At 47.4% G+C, this 17,550-nt stretch overlaps 1 protein-coding gene across 4 annotated transcripts in view; it reads right to left on the bottom strand.

Moving 5' to 3' along the window:
* ARHGEF12 (Rho guanine nucleotide exchange factor 12) overlaps window positions 1-17,550 on the bottom strand; it is an 888,740-nt gene that overhangs the window by 197,108 nt on the left and 674,082 nt on the right. The gene's annotated exons all lie outside the window — the stretch shown is intronic.

Here is a 17,550-nt window from a genome sequence, read left to right as displayed (position 1 = left end):
TACTACATAAATACCACATAAGTACATATTTAAAGTTGCTGTTGTCCAGATATGAAAGGTCTTATAAAGTGGTAAAGGCTGTCAGGGTGCCCTACCCAGATCCCAAAGGTCAGTTTACATTAAGACTTTACTTACTAGTCAGTTCAATAATGGGGGCAGTACAAAGCAGGTTTAAACACTGTTCCCTGTTCCATACATCTTTTATGTGGAACTACTGGCAGATATGGTGACCAGGGGATACTGTGCTTCGAGGACCAGGATTTAAAATACACAACCAAATTGTCCTCCTCTCAACTGGCATGGGTGAATTCTTGTTTTCGTTTGTAAGGTTAACACCTATAGAATAAGGATTATGGTGTGGCATCGCTAAATACCAAATTTCTGTCTTAATTAAACTGGATTTAAAAGTGTTCTAAAAAAACAAACAGAAGTTACAATGAATTCTCGACACCATATACTAGCAGTTTATAACCACTGTGTTAAGTCTTTGGAAAGCAGCCTCCGTAACACTCGCCATAGTTTCATCACCTTTTAAATATATTTCTCAGGTATCAGACTGGTTCCAAAAACATTTCAGCAGTATCTCTGCATGCCTGTATGTTGCACCATGTAGCTTCACATTGACACCATTCAGCCCCAGGTATGATGTGCAGAGCCTATATCGGCACCCTTCCATGCACTGAAGTCAGGTGCTTTCGAGGCTGTCTGCGCCCCCAGACACAAAGCCCAAAAGCAAATTGGTTGTGACCAGTTTGCATATTCCTACACTTGGAATCTTATTAACTAGATAGAGTCCAATCACAGAACAGGGAAGATGTGAGGGTTGTTGAGGAATCTTTGGCAAGATAGTCTTTACCAGAAAGAGCGTTACCAAAGGTAAGTAATGTCTTCAAGAGCCTTCTAGCTACAGAAGTCTCACCTTCTGAATAGATATCAAGTAGTACCTACTTGGAGGTGGGTCTGTGAATGGACTCAAACCAGAAAGTGCTGCAGGACAGAGCAGGCAAAATGCCATCCCAGAGAACCGAACTGTCCAGACAATAGGGCTTTGTGAACGTACGAATGGCTGTAGAACGTAGCCACAAGGCAAATGCTTAGGACAGGATCCCATTTGCCAATGCAGTGGTATCAGCTTTGGCCCTCGTGTAATTATCACGGAGAGATTTCAGCAGCTGCTTTGCTAGCCAATGCATAGCAGACTATACTGCAAAGCATGCTCAAATGGGAGATGGTTCCTATCTGCACAGCCTTCATTTTATTTGCTGCAGAGTACCCCAAAAAGAGCTGACTGTCCCCCCAGAGTTCTTCAGCATGATCAATATATATGCTTAGAGCTCTCTTGGTGTCCAAATGGTGGACTCTCCTCCTCTTTAGAGGGTAGAGACGGAGTATAAAACGCTGGAAAGGTGATCCATTGACAGAGGTGGAATAGTTTCACAACTTTAGACAAGGAGGATTCCAGGCCCACAAATCCAGTTTGTTTGGGAAGAAAGTGGCGTACGGCGGGTTGACAAGAGACTGAAGCTCATGCACATGCTGCGCTGATGTTATGATGAGGGTGAGAAGCCTCAAGGGTCTGTGAAGCGGCTCATAAGGAGTGCACATCAGATATGGGAGGAACAAATTAAGGTCCCACTGTGATGACAAAGGGGAAGTGAGCAAACAAATTTAAATCGTTAAAAAAATCAAACAGATGGGAGTCTTAAACAACGAGGGCTGATCTGGAAACCGTAAAAAGGCCGAAAGAGCGAAAAAGGTACACTTTAAATAGTGTCCAGAGCAAAACCTTGCAGGGCTAAGGACAAAACAAATAAAACAGATAAACTGGCCTGAAAGGGGTCATTCTGGCGTTTGCCACACCAAACCAGAACAACAAGTTACTTACCTTTGGTAATGGCTTAACTGGTAGAGACTATCTGGTCGCGATTCCTTACCTTAGAATGATCCCCGGGCGCCAGACTGGATCTGGAAATGTTTTGTGGGCAGTACCCCTGCACACCAGTAGGTGGCGTCGATCTGCTCCATGGTGTGTCATCCGCGCTGGAAGTGACGTGCGCTGGGAATATTTAAGTGCCACTCCAACCTGCTGACATTCATTTTTTTCACGACATTCCACACCGGTAGTGCGGAGCTACAAAGTTCATTGATCACTGGTGTGGAAAACTAGAGCTCTGAAAGGGGAAAAGCTATGTCCCTAGAAATCCATTCACAGAGCATGGGTCGGTAAGGAATCTGCAGCTAGATAGAGTCTCTACCAGCTAAGGCATTATCGTAGGTAAGTAACTAGTTTATCTGACAGAGCCTTCTAGTCGCAGATTCCTTACCTTATAATAGATGCCAAAGCAATACCTCTCTGAAAGTGATTCTGCGAAACAATTTCATACCAATAAGTCCTGCAGGACCGAACGGGAAAATGCCCATCCTTATGGACCTGATTGCCCAGGCAGCGGCGCTTGGTGAATGTGTGTAGAGATGCCCACTTTGCTGCTTGGCAGATGTCCAGTACCAGAACTCCGTGAGCTAACTCCGTGGTCATAGCCTTGACTCTAGTGGAATGAGCAAACATTGCTTCTTGGCAAAAGTGTAGCAAATCCTAATGCAGAGCACGATCCATTGGGATATGGTCTGCTTCTGCATGACCTTTCCCTTTTTTGATCTGAAATACCCCACTAACAGTTGATCACCCACCGGAACTATTTTGTGCGTCTAGTCGGGGAAGTTGCCCCTCTTCTTTAGAGGGATGTGACAAAGTGTAAAATGTAGGCAGGTTGATGGGCTGGCCTACTTGAAAGGAAGTGATGTCTTTTGGCAGAAAGGAAGCCATGGTTCGTAGAACCAGCTTATCTTGGTAGATGTTCAAGTATGGAGGCTTGGATGATTAAGCCTGAAATTCACAGACTCTCCAGGCAGATGTTATTGCCACCAAGAAAGGCCATCCTTAAGACAAGATTAAGGTCCCACTGAGGCATGATGAAGGAAAAAACATATCTTGCAAACATTTCAAGAACCTATATACAATAAGGGATTTGAAGAGGAATGGTTGGTCAGGTAAACACAGAAAGGCTATTATAGCAAAAAGGAAGCCCTTTAAGGTGTTCATAGCAGAGTCCTGCAGGACAAGGAAAAGAATAAATAGAAGAACCTAAGAAACGGGAGAAGAAAGGGGGTCAACCAATTTTTCTGCACACCATGCCACAAGCTTGCCCAGCAGCAGGCGTATACTGTTTTGTGGAGGGACACCTGTTTTAGAATAACACTGCAGACTTTGGGTGAAAGGTCAAAATCAGTCAACTGTTGCAGCTCAATCTCCGTGCAAGAAAATGGAGCATTGACAGGTTTGAGGGGAGAACCCTCCCCTGCTGCTGTAAAAGAAGATCCTATCGAAGGTGCAGCCTCATCAGGGCCCAATGGCCGTGATCAACAGCTCAGAATACCAAACTTTCCAAACCCGGTCTGCAGCCACAAGGATGACTAGGGCATGGTCTTTCCTGATCTTCTTGAGCACTCTGGGCAAGAATGGTATGGGCGGAAAGGCATACAGGAGGCCTTAGCTCCACTAAAGACGAAAAGTGTCTCCAAGTGGGCGCCATCTTGTACACTGCAGCATGCAAAACTGCTGACATTGGGCATTCTCAGCGGTGGTCAACATTTCGAACCAAGGCTCCCCCACTTCTGAAAGAGACCTTGCGCCACTCCTGGATGGAGGCTCCACTGGTAATCCGCTAGCCAACCTATATAGAAAGCTATCCTAGTGGTAGCTGTGGAGAGCAGCCTTCAGGCTAAGTCTTGAAGGAATCTAAAGCAGCTTGTTTTACCAGTCTATTATCTCATGAATGACCAAATTAAAATAGAACCACACCAGGTATATATATAAAATATATGTATTTATTCTAAACACATCCCTCTAGTCTCTTTAGGAGGCTATAGGCAAAAGTACATACAGTAAACTTATTTAGCACACAGTAAATTAGCACAATATACATTGAGCCCTAGGGGCGTAGCAAACCATATATTAAGAAAGTGGTATAAGAATCACGACTGACATAGATAAAAGGCCTAGAGCCTTCAGAATCATTGGGGTAACCAGGAACCACCCAAGATAGTGACACAGGGGACCCACGGGGGACATCTGCAGTGTATAAACACAGCCGCGAATCACCATTAACTTCTATGGGGAAAGTCGCGGTTGGAAAATTACAGATTAAGGACACTTGGAAGAGGACATGGAGCAAACCCCTTTAAAACTAGGCAGTTCCAGAGTCAACACACACGGGAGCACCAGAGTACTCGAGTTACCTCACCCAGGGAAGCCGGGTGCATAGGTGTCTTTTAATGTCGGGTTTAGTCGCCGTTTTCAATGAAGAGCTGCTGCAAAGTGCTACTGGCGACCAAGTCGAAAGTGTCCGGATGGATCCAAGGGTGGATCGAAGATCTGAAGAACCTGAAAGCAGAGGGGACAGAGTCTGGGTCACTAGCCAGTGACCTGGAAGGCAATGAGCGATTGCCCACCGATGTCCAGTGATTTCAGGTGAAGAAGGTGAAGCTTAACTCTTCAGCATCGAGGACCAGGAGGCGTCGACGATGACCAGGAGCTGGAATCGAGCTGTCCCATGAAGGATGTCGAGTGCAGCAGTGTCGGTATTCGGATTGGACCCAACAAGCCTTGGCGACAGCAACCCACGCAGAAAGCAAAGATTGGCTCCGGTGCAGACCAGCAAGGTCTCAGGGACTCTCCACTCAGTGGGGAGTAAGGGCACGTCTGGAGCAACCAGGAAAGCCTATGAAACAAAAGAATTACCTTCGTGGGGACCCACCAGTCGACGTACCAGGGATCACGAAGGAGCCTCGAGTGGGAATGGTAGAAGCGGGCCCACGGAACACTCGTGGAGTGTAGGCCCACAGTCTTCGGTGCAAATGGTGCTCTGGGCTTGGACTACCAGTAGCCCAATGCACAACTTCGGGAAAGCTCGGAAAGCCAATGCACTTGCAAATGTGCACGGTGTCCAGAAGTTCCGGTTCCACGTCACTCATGAGGGCTGCGGGTCTCAGCTTTGCTGGGATCTCGTGTCGGCCTCTGAGAAGTCTGGAAGTCTGTGTCCTGAGTCAAAAATCCGTTGGGATCTGGGGGAGCCCTGGAAATGTAGACCAGCAGGATGCTTCTTTGGTGCCTGTTTGAACAGGGGAGTCACTCCTTGACCCCAAGGGAGATTCTTCCGTCTACTAGTAGTCGAAATAGAATGACGAAGTTCCAGGATATATGTTGCAGAGTTTCGTCCAGGTGTAATCTAAAGTCCTAAGGACTGGGTTTCTATATTTGTACTAAGTTTAGGGGTTGGACTTACTCTAGGGTCTCACCTATGGGAGGACCCAAGGAGGGGGTGGTTACACCCCTTTCCCTTTGTCCAGTTTCGTGCCAGAGCAGGGGCGGAGCACCCCAGCAACCAGTTTGAACTGGGGTATGCACAAGGACACCAAGTGTGCCCCCAGCACTGTCGGAAAAGCATTCTATGAATGCACCCACCCAGCCCCAATACACTAAAGCCTGTCAGGGAGGTGGTTACACCTTCCTGTAACAGGAAACCTATTGTCCAGGCCGCCCAGCAAAAGATAATAAATGTGATGCCTACGGAACATTTACACATATACTTTCTGGAAACAGATCCCATTAATTATCTCTTCCTCAATAAAGTTATTCTTTTTTTAAATGAATCATGAGTTTCTTTTACACTCCTCCAACTAATGTGCAATCCAAAAAATTTGAAAAATCAAATTATTGGTTTATATATTTCATTTAATAAACCATTTCTTTCTCAAGGAATTACTTTGAGAGTTTCGTCCAGCAGCAGGAGGTCATACTCATGTCAGTGGCTGCAGGAACCATTTTGTGATGCTGGGGCTCTTTTAAACTATTACCAGTTAGATAAGTGTCCACATGTCTTCTCCCTCTAGAAGGGTGGAATTCTACCCCCGCCGCCAGGACTGGCGGGGGGTAGGATTCCAAAGTGTTTGACACCAAACGAACAAGTTACTTACCTTCGGTAACGCTTTTTCTGGTAGATACAATATCTGCCTGTGGATTCCTCACCTTGTGAATATCCCCTTGCGTCAGCAACATTCAGAAATTCTTTTGTAGCTTCACGCCGACGTGGACTTGGACGTCATAGAGGCACGGCATCGCACGCGACTCCACTGACGTCACCGACGCCTACAATAGGCCCACGCCGGCGTGATGACATCAGTTCCGCCCTTTTTTCCGTGCCTTCGAGGCACACGGACGGACCAATGACAGTAGATATATACACAGTATTCGTAACACAAATACCAAGATAAACCCACACAGTGTAAAGCAAATGCAATAAAACATTTGAAATAAACAACCTCTTGAGAATAAAATAAATACATTACAAAGAAACAATGGCATAGAAGAGTGGACAACGGGGAGGCGGGTGGGTCAGTGAGGAATCCACAGGCAGATATTGTATCTACCAGAAAAAGCGTTACCGAAGGTAAGTAACTTGTTCTTTTGATAGATATATCTGCCGTGTGGATTCCTCACCTTGTGAATAGAGTCCCACAGCAGTCCCCACTCCCGGAGGAGGGAGTCCACTCTTCTAAACCAGGAAATCCTGAAGGACAGAGCGCACAAAGTGGCCGTCCCTCCTCACCTCAATGTCCAAGCAGTAATGCTTTGCGAAAGTGTGGAGGGAAGGCCCAAGTTGCCGCCCTACAAATATCCACTACAGGAACACCTCTAGACAAGGCAGAGGTCGAAGATTTAGCTCTTGTAGAATGAGCCCTTATACCCTCTGGAGGATCCTTACCGGCCAAAGAGTAGCAGATCTTTATACAGAGGACGATCCATCTTGATAAAGTTCTTTTATGGACGCTCTTCCTTTTCTGCAGCCAGCAAACCCAATGAAGAGCTGGTCATCCAGACGACAGTCTTTAGTCCTGTCCAGGTAAAAGGACACCGCCCTCTTGGGGTCCAGACGGTGTAATCTCTCCTCCTCCATTGAAGGGTGAGGGGGAGGATAAAAGGTAGGGAGGGTAATGGATTGACTAAGGTGGAAAGGAGTCACCACCTTTGGAAGAAAAGCAGCCCTGGTCCTAAGAACCATTCGATCAGCATGAATGGTCAAGAAAGGGGGCTTGGAACTAAGAGCTTGAAGCTCACTTACCCTCCTTGCTGAGGTTATTGCAATGAGGAAGACTGTCTTTAGAGTCAAGAGCCTCATAGGACATTTGTGAAGGGGCTCAAAGAGAGCTCCCATTAAAAAGGTCAAGACAAGATTTAAGTCCCACTGAGGCACAATAAAAGGAGTAGGAGGGAACTTATTTGTGAGGCCTTTCAAAAACCTCAAAACTACAGGAGATTTAAAAAGAGAAGGCTGGTCAGGCAAACAGAGAAAAGCCGACAGCGCAGAAAGATAGCCCTTAACTGTGGCAACAGCAAGTCCTTGCTGCGCCAGAGAGAGGGCAAACTGAAGAACATCAGACAAATGGGCTCTCAATGGGTCAATAGATATCTCCCCACACCAAGTAACACATTTTGACCATCTATATGAATAAATGGACTTGGTGGAGTCACGTCGGGCTGACAAGATGACATCCACCACGTCAGGCGGGAGAGAAAAGGAATTCAGGTTGCCCCGTTCAATCTCCAGGCATGAAGGTGTAATGTCTGGAGCTGGGGGTGTAGAACCTGCCCCTCCATCCGAGAGAGGAGGTCTGCCCTGAGAGGGAGACGGAGCGGCGGGTGAGAGGAGAGGTGGAGAAGATCCGTATACCACACCCTTCTTGGCCAGTCCGGGGCGACCAATATGACTCGGGCCCGGTCCTGGCGAATCTTCCTCAGAACCTGAGGAATCAAGGGTATGGGGGGGAAACGCGTAAAGGAGTTGATCTCCCCAACCCAACTGAAACGCATCCCCCAAGGCTCCTTGCATCGGATACTGGAGACTGCAGAAAGACAGGCAGTGAGCATTCTCGCGAGTTGCAAAAAGGTCCACCGAGGAGTCCCCCACATCCGAAAGATGTCGTGAACAACCTCCGGGTGAAGCCTCCACTCGTGGTCGGCTGAGAACTGCCGACTGAGACTGTCTGCACGAACGTTCAGAACCCCAGCCAGATGATTTGCCATCAGACAAATCTGATGGTCCTGAACCCAGGACCAGAGACGCAGAGCCTCTCTGCAGAGACACTGCAACCTCACACCTCCCTGCTTGTTGATGTACCACATCGCGGTAGTGTTGTCCGTCAGGACTTGAACCGACTGACCGCGAAGGGAAGGGAGGAAGGCCTTGAGCGCCAAACGTATTGCCCGCAATTCTAGCAGGTTGATGTGAAACAACCTTTCCTCTGGAGACCAAAGACCCTTGACCTCCAGATCCCCCAGATGAGCACCCTACCCTAGAGTGGATGCATCCGTTATCACTGTGGCCACTGGGGGAGGCAACTGAAAAGGCTTCCCCTGAGACAGGTTGCCTTCCACGCCCCACCAAGACAAATCCGCCGCAGCTTCTCTGGAGATCCTCACTGACTCCCTGAGATCTCCGTTGTGGTGATACCACTGCCTGCGGAGGCACCACTGGAGCGCCCTCATGTGCCAGCGTGCATGGTTGACCAACAGAATGCAAGAAGCCATTAGACCGAGCAGGCGAAGGACCTTCAGGACTGGAACGACCGCTCCATTGAAAAATAAAGGAATCATTTCCTGTATGTCTCGAATCCTTTGTGGAGGAGGGAATGCACGACATACAGTTGTGTCCAGTGCTGCACCTATGAACAGGTTGCGCTGGGAGGGCACCAGGTGAGATTTGGGTACATTTATTGAAAAACCCAACCTGTACAACAACTGGGTTGTCTCCTGCAGATGATGGAGCACTCTCTCTGGTGACTCTGCCTTGATCAGCCAGTCCTCCAAATAAGGGAATACAGGAATCCCTGACCTTCTGAGATGTGCCGCCACCACTGCCATCACCTTGGTGAAGAGCCCAAACGGAAGGACCACAAACTGATAGTGCTGCGATCCCACCTTAAAACGGAGATACTTCCTGTGCGACTTCAGGATGGGGATGTTAAAGTACACATCCTGCAAGTCGAGTGACACCATCCAGTCTTCTTCCAGCAGAGCCTGAAGAACCTGAGCAAGGGTGAGCATCTTGAATTTCTCTTGTTTCAGATAAAAATTCAAGTTCTTGAGATCCAGGATTGGACGAAGCCTGCCATCCTTCTTGGGGATCAGAAAATACCGGGAGTAGCATCCCTGGCCCTTTTCCTGCTCTGGGACCACCTCTATCGCACACTTTCTCAAAAGAGTTTGGACTTCCTTCTGTAGGAGTAACAGATGTTCCTCTGAGCAATATCCCTGGCAAGGAGGGTAATTGGGAGGGAATACCCGAAAGGGAAGGGCATACCCATTTTCTACGAGATTGAGATCCCAAAGATCTGAGGTAACCGATTCCCAATCCCGTAGAAAGTGGGTAAGCCGACCCCCCACCGGACCCACATGATCCTGAATGGCGGATCTAGGGCTGCTTTTCTGTGGCTGGGGGGTTGGAGGAGGAGGAGGAGGAAGAGGCTTGACGCCCTCGAGGACGTGCCCTTTGCCTTCCCTTGTACGACCTATACAAGGTATTTTGCTGCTGCTGTTGATGCTGCTGCTGACCTTGTCTAAATGTACGAAAAGAAGAGCGACCAAAGCCTCTGAATTTCCTGGTTGTAGTATCTCTAACTTGAAGACCAAGAGATCTAGCAGTCGCCCTGCTATCCTTAAATCTCTCCAAGGCCGAATCTGCCTTCTTGCCAAAGAGTCCTTCACCATCAAAAGGCAGATCTAACAAAGCAGACTGTACATCAGCAGAAAAATCTGAGGATTTTAACCAAGCTGAACGCCTTGTGGCAACAGCAGTGCCCATGATCCTTGCCACAGAATCTGCAGTATCAAGGCACTCTGGATAACCTGACGAGCTGCAGCTTGAGTGTCAGATAAAACTTCCTCAAAGTCACCTCTGCAGTCTTCTGGAACCTTAGGGATCAATGTACGTACAGAGTCCATAAGAGCGTGGACATATTTTCCCATAAGGCAAGTGGCATTTGTTGATTTTAACGCCATACTCGCGGAAGAGAAAGTTTTCTTGGCCACTTGATCCTTCTTTTTAGCTTCCTTGTCACCAGGAACTTGTGGAAAAGCACCAACTGACTTCTTAGAACATGCCGCCTGAATCACCAAACTTTCAGGAGAAGGGTGAGACGACAAAAAGGCAGGGTCCTCAGGAGCCACTCTATACCTCCTAGCCACACCTTTCGAGACAGCAGGAGCAGAAAGAGGCTTCTTCCACACCTCCATAATGGGTTCAGTCAAAGCATCATTAAAAGGGAGCAATGGCTCCACAGCTGAGCTCGGAGAATGAAGAACCTCAGTAAGCAGATTCGATTTAAATTCAACAGTAGGCAATTTTAAACCTAAAAGTCCCGCTGCTTTTTTCATCACCACATGATATGGCTGAACATCTTTAGACGGTACATCAGAACCTGATGGTAAAACCCACTCTGGGGAAAATTCAAGACCACTAGCCTCTGCTAGATCCTCGAAATAATTTTCATCCAGCTCACCTTCTTCCAAGTCAGAATGAGACTCACAATACCTCTGCTCTTCCAGGAGACGTTGAGCCTCTCTCCTAGATCTCTGCTTAACACGGAGTGCAGCCGGATCCACTGTCGACTCCGACGGCGCCGGAGCCGACGTCGGAATCTAATCCGAAGGCTTAGAAGGATGTTCCAGAGATTTGCTTGGAGCGGGCGACGCCGGTGCTGGAGTCGTCGACTTCGGTCGAGCCGGTGTCGACATCGGAGTCGATCTCGGTGGAACCTGATACTGCCACAGCGGGGTCGGAGCCGGCAAAAACGGCATGAAAGGTGCCGGGGCATATGAATGAGGCACCCCCAAATTAAATGCCATTGGACCCATGGGACCCGAAGTCGCTCCAGAGGGGTACCAAGACCTCGAGAAAACATCATACATAGCGTTGAGAAATGCTGAAGGATCCTGACCTGGAGCTGGAAAAGGTGGATGCTCAGGGAGACCCGAGATAGATTCGAATCTGTATCAACAACAGGAGTCGATTCCTCATCCTCCACAGGAACTTCACCGACCTCTTCTTGAGCTGGAGACGGTGCCGGAGTCGGATCGGGAATCGGAGTCGGAGAATGAACTTGCGACTCCGAAGGCGAGGCCTCGCCTTCTTGATCTGAAATCTCTTGTGGAGGAATTACTTTCGATTTAATCTTCTTGGGTGATCTCGACCTCAAGTCAGACTTATCACCCGAATGACGACAAGACTCATGTCTCCTCTTCTTATGCTTCTTACGTGACCTCGAAGCATGATCCGACGAAGACCTCGAAGCCGACGCCTCCCGAGACCTCGATCTCGACTTCGAGTGGGATTTCGAAGATTTCCTAACCTTATCGGCCTTCAGTTTAGCCACAAGAAGCTTAGACTCCCTTTCTCGCAGGGCCTTTGGATTCATCTTTTGACACGACGAACACCCATCTACGTCGTGGTCGGAGCTCAAACACCAAATACAGTCCTGGTGTGGGTCCGTAACGGACATCATCTTTCCACATTCTCTGCAGGGCTTAAAACCCGTCTTCTTTGTCGACATATTAAAAGAACAAAGAGGCAAGAGAACAGAGAAACGAAGAAATACAGCAACAGAGGTACTAGAAGCTACAGAGTATCCCAAAACCGTTAGCGTCGACAACGCGGACAAAAGGGAACTGATGTCATCACGCCGGCGTGGGCCTATTGTAGGCGTCGGTGACGTCAGCGGAGTCGCGTGCGATGCCGTGCCTCTATGACGTCCAAGTCCACGTCGGCGCGAAGCTATTTCCAAATGTTGCTGACGCAAGGGGATATTCACAAGGTGAGGAATCCACATGGCAGATGTATCTATCAGAAATGACATGTTTCCATGCAGCCATTTTAAAGTTAGCATTTACTGCGAGTTTATAATGCACTTAAGAGTATATGGTCTTGCTGCATCACAGAACAGCATCCAAGAATAGATTCCTAACGCTGCAGAGGGGTCCTGCTCATGCATGGGCCCCCTCTCACACAAAACCAAGCACTATGCCTTCAGGATTGATACGACCTGCCATAGGAGTGACTTATAGGTTTATATGTGTCAGTGATTAAAGGCAGATATAGGTAACCTATATCTTAGTAAGGGGTGGATGCACCACCTTACCCAGGCTGCAGTAGCAGACCTGTGGTGACAATTTGAAAGGCTTCTCAAGGGTGGCATAATACATGCTTCAACCCCTGGTAGGCCTCTGGGGTACCTATGCCCTTGGTACCTAAGGTACCATATACTAGGGACTCACAAGGGTAACCCAGTAACCAATCTGGAGTGTACCTAAAGTACATGCAATCAATTCAGAGAGGAAGCAGCTAGGCTGGGGACCCGGATAGCAGGGCACCAGCCAGACTAAAGTCGAAAAACAGTGAAACACCAGCAAATAGTGGGGGTAACCATAGTAAGCAGATCCTACTCTCCTACATGAGGGACTGTGATTTTGCTGTGCACTGAGTGGGGAAGAGGGATTCCCTAGGTTGGGCATTAGCTTGGCAGGGGATGGAGTTGCATATGCTTGCCATTTTCTCTTTAAAGAAAGTTGACAAGGAGTTGGAGATATCTTTCGAGTCATTTTCAATTGTGGGTCCTGAAAGTTTTCCTGATGTTGTTTTATTATGTTTTCTAGGCCTGTTCTTCGCTCTGTCAAGTTATCTGATCGCTGTTTTGGCTTTCCGGATAGCCTTTTTGTATGAGATTCTGTGCCTTCTCAATTGTTTGAGAAGGGTAGTGTTTGGGTCCCTCCTCCATAGACGTTCCAGATGTCTTGGCTGTCTTCTTTCCATGTTTATATTTTGATTAAACTATGGTACTGGAGGCTTTTTTCTTGCCTTTTTTGGACGTAGAGGAGCCACCTTCTGAGCTATGTTGGTCACATTGCTGTTGTAGAGATATGTGAGGTCTTCAACCCAATGTTAGGTCAGTTGGGAGCACCAAGGTCAGTTCTGTTTACGCAGCTGTAATCCCACTCCCATGTTTTAGCCCTTCTTCTTTGACCCTGGATTTTCGTTTCTTGAGTGCATATTTGAGAAAGAATTGGATAGTGACCTGACTAGTCAGTTGGGGTGATATCTAGCATATTTACTGATCCCTGTTTAGCGATGGTGAGGTCAAGTGTAGCCCCTTTGTTGTGAGTTGGTCACTTACATGTTTAAATCATGTTGCGGTTACTAAGCGCTGCCACTGTGGGATCTTTAGAATTCACACTAGGGATCTAAGGATCATCCCTACCAGCAGCATACTAATCCCACCATTACATATAATTCACACTCAAGTATGCCTGGCCTTATAATACCAATAGGGCTAGAGGCTAGTACACTGCCTGAAACTATATCCTATAAACATACGTACGCGTGTGGTGCAATGAAATTGTTTACATGGAAGGAGTCTTTTTTAAGGGCGGGAACCCTCACTCACCCAAGGGTGACATGCTTAATCATTGGGTGTCCTCCCCATACCCGGCTGCAAGGTCCATGGTGTGGTCTAAAACTCCCAAAGTGGGAGGAGCAGAGGGATCTTTGTCAATGTTCCAATGCAGTTTGAAAACTGCTAATAGTGTTGTCTTAGAGAGTGAGGGAGCATTGATTGCGACCGTTTCCATAAGTTGCTCAAGGAAGATTGTGTAATTCCCAGGTGGATGATATACAAGGAGTGTTTTAGCAATAAGTTTCTTTTCCAGCTTGATTTCAGCTCCCAAGAGTTCAAACGACGATGCCTCTTTGAGTGAAAGTAAAGCACAAGCTACTATTTGTGTAACAATATAGCTCTAAGAGACATTAGTTAGTGATAGATTCCTTACCTTAGAATATCCCCAGGCGTCAGACTGGATCCAGAAAGTTTTTCGTCAGCAGTACCCCTGCGTGTCGGTAGGTGGCGTCGTGCGACTCCGCGTCCGTCGCTGGTGTCGTAACCACCAAGATGACGTCACGGAGACTACTTAGGCACCACCCATGCGCGCTGATGTCAGCTCTGTACACGACTTTCCACGCCAGGAACGCAAAGCCATGCAAGAAACTGACCACTGGTGCCATGAAGCTAGGGCCCTGAAAGGGATGACCTTCACCCTAGAAATCAGTTCGCAGAACGGGGAGTATGGGTGGGGCGGTAAGGAATCTATCACTAACTAATGTCTCTTACTAATATATCGTTACACAAGTAGTAACATGTGCATCTGAAAGAGACACGTTAGTGATAGATTCCTTACCTTAGAATAGATACCCCAGCAATACCAACCCTGGTGGTGGATCCGCGAACAAGATAACACCAGAAAGTGATGGAGACAGAAAGGCCAAAGAAGCAGTCTCTCTGGACTTGACTGTCAAGGCAATAATGCTTGCTAAACGTATGCAGCGAGGCCCACGTAGCTGCCTGACAAATGTCCTGCAAGGGAACGCCGCGTCCCAAGGCAGAAGTGGCTGCCGTTGCCCTGGTAGAATGGGCACCCAACCCCCTCAGAAGGCTCCTTCTTAGCCAATAAGTAACATGCTTTGATGCACAGAACGACACACCGAGAGATGGTTTGTTTGTGCATGGCCCAACCTTTTTTAGTACCCACGTAGCCAACAAAAAGCTGGTCATCCACCCGGAACTGTTGTGCGCGCTTCAGACAGAACGAGAGCGCACGTTTTGGGTCCAGACGGTGGAGCCTCTCTTCCACTTTTGAAGAATGCAGAGGCGGAAAGAAGATGGGCAAAGTGATGGTTTTCCCAATGTGGAAGGGCGTGACAACCTTTGGCAAGAACGAAGGACGGGTCCTTAAAACCACCTTGTCCCAATCCGAGCCTGTTGGTGGAAAAAAAAAATTCTAACCAAGGAGCAATTGAACACGAGCATTGCCTAAAGTAGGTGGAGATACGACGAATGATGTCAACCATAAAAGACTTTCTTGTGAAAAACAAATTGCAGAGTCTGGGTCAAACACTAGAAAGCAGAAGTGTGCATAGCATGTGTAACTGCAGCCAACATATGCTACGAATATGCATTTTCCACTTCTTAATATTAAGAGCCCTGCCTTAGGGGTTGCTAGGCCTACTTTAAGGATGAATTACATATATTAACAAGCATTGGCATAGCCAATAGGTCTCGCCTTTGGGGCCTTATAAGTGTTTAGCCATACAACAGTTGCTGTTGTTGCACTAAGAATATTGTGCTGCATAACTAAAAATGTATAAGGTCCAAAAAGCTAGACCTATTAGCTATGCCAATGCTCCCTGCCCCCCAAACACACTTTTTTAAACCTTAATAAGCGCGGCGCCATCTTCACGGACACCGGCTATGAAATGCAATAGGTGTTGCTTTTGGTATTGTAAATAACAAAGCCTTTTAATTTTTATAAAGGCATTGCCATTTACAATGTCAATAGCTCAAAATAATTTCATTGTAAGACCTATTGTATTGCATGATCTTGGGAAACCTAACTACCACATGTGCTGTAAGTTTTGCACTCGGAACAGGTAATATAATTCATTGCTTAGCTATTGGGGTAAGGCATCATCAGTGGCATTGGAGTCCTGACATCCAACCCTGCGGAGTTCGGGTGGTAAAAAGAGCCACACAGTGTAATTCGGTTGTAAAGTAAAGGTATGTATCTAAGCCCTCAAATAGATATTTTACTACACTTGGGTCAAGCTTCAGTGGTCTAGCTATAAAGTGTGCAGCAGGTGCAGTGTCACCGGGGCTCTGAGGGTCCCAATGAACGCAAACAATTCCTACATTTTATTGCCATTTGCATCAGACTTCATAAAACATTTTTGGTTTGTTTTCAAAGGTCTCAGAATATAGCAGTCAGTGATATATATATATATATATATATATATCAAACATAAAACTACTGCAGTGGCCTGTTAATATAATCCCTGCACAAAAGAAGGCAGGTCTTTCTCAGTGCAGGCTCCAGTATTATGGAATTCCTTTCCTCCAGACAAAGTTCTCAACAACACTCTAAGATTCAATAAAAAGCTGAAGTCTTATCTGCTTGGCTATGCCATGTTTAGACCAATGCCAAGAAACTCTGTTAGGGTGGTGGTTCCTACAAAAATGTAAGTCAGTCAGAATGTCAGAGGCCTCCCTCTGGCCCCCAGCTTTGATGGTGATCCACTTCTATCTCCAAATTTCATAGTCCTGTGAAGTGCGGACTCAATGGACTAGGAGGACATTCGTCGGTGTTAATGTAAATGAAATAAAAGGAGGGGAGGGACTAGATTGAAGAAGAAGCAACTACTCTTTGTGTCATATCCTGGAAGGGGAAGGAGACAGAGGGGGCGTGAAGTATCTCCAGGCAGAATCCTTTAGCAAGGGGATGGGGAGGCTGCACAGGCAAGTTGCTTCAGCAATCGACTTAGCAGCTTTCTGTGTATGACTTGGCTATGCAAACGGGTACTGGTAACACCTGATAATTAGGGCATTATGAACCAGCATAACTGCAGTATGTATTAAAATAACAAGTTATTTCAATTTCATGTTAGTCATTAGTTAAAGGTTATCTATGAAGTGGGCAGCCAGTCTAGCTGCATCACGTCACCTTGAAGGCAGCGTCGTGAGGTAGACGCTGATGTCAATACGGTGACACAGAAGAGTTGGCGCTGTGAAGTTTGAACCATAGCTGTGTGAATGCAGTATTTTGCTCAAGAGGAGGAAGGCACTTTCAGATAAAGCTAGGGATTGTGTGGAAGGCACGAGCTCGTGAATGAAAGCTAAAAGTGAGAAACGGGGTTGCGGGGCTCTAGCATCTTCCATTGTTTTGCGTGACTTGCCACTTTGTTTCAGAGTGGTAAATATTTAATCTCACCTTCTGGTGTGGTGACGCCGAATGCAACTGACACCAGCTGCTCGAATAATAGAGTCAGGGCTGGGCTGGCGGCGTACCCCGGGAGGGGCAGCGCTGCCCATGAAAGGAGCACTGTGCAAAGGGGCCAGGCGGGGAGGGGGGAGAGCAGGAGCAGAGATAGGAGCAGCCGATACCGAGCAAGCAATTGGAAGGGGAGGGGGCGAGGGTAAAAGGAGAGATACTCTCATGAGGGAAAAGAGTTAAATTGGCGGCGCAGATAACAGAGCCAGGCTCTGCGCAGGAGACAGGCTGGAGAGAACATAAAACAGAGGAAACAGCAGGAATACAGGAGTGAGGTGGAATGTAATTTAATCTGAGCCGTGTTGGCGGGATAAACTGCTGAAAATAAAATAAACATGCATTGGCCGCCCGTGAAAGTGACGCAGCCGCGCAGGCGTGAAAGTGATTGCGTGCTGTAAGGGTGCCCGCGAGCGATGCGCTTAATGAGCCATGACGAGAGAAGAAAGCCAGATGCGCCTCTGCGCGTAACCGCAAGCTTTAGTCCACAAGCAAAAACATGTGGTGAGCTTATTGAAGTCTCGCCAGAGCAGCGAATGGGCTGGCTCCAGCGAGACCTAAAAAGGGAGTAT

The sequence above is a fragment of the Lissotriton vulgaris genome, chromosome 2_1 (assembly GCF_964263255.1).
Source record: "Lissotriton vulgaris chromosome 2_1, aLisVul1.2, whole genome shotgun sequence".
Lineage (NCBI taxonomy): Eukaryota > Metazoa > Chordata > Amphibia > Caudata > Salamandridae > Lissotriton > Lissotriton vulgaris.
This window is presented reverse-complemented; position numbering and strand designations above follow the sequence as displayed.